Raw genomic sequence first — 240 nt, forward strand, 5'->3', positions numbered from 1 at the left:
TCAAAAATGTAACCCACGTGACTGTTAGCGATTTTTTTTTCCTCCTTCGTCTTGGACTTCCCTGTTTCTTCTTGTTTCCGAAGAAGAGCTATGCTCGAAACGTAAAACTTCTACTCATTTCCTTCTTTGAACAACTTATTAATACATTGCTTGTGCTAGGTCAAAACGTTTGTTTGTTTTCTTATTCTCTGTGCATTTTTTGAATTGACAACATACACACATACATACATACATACATAC

The sequence above is a fragment of the Octopus bimaculoides genome, chromosome 11, assembly GCF_001194135.2.
Source record: "Octopus bimaculoides isolate UCB-OBI-ISO-001 chromosome 11, ASM119413v2, whole genome shotgun sequence".
NCBI lineage: Eukaryota > Metazoa > Mollusca > Cephalopoda > Octopoda > Octopodidae > Octopus > Octopus bimaculoides.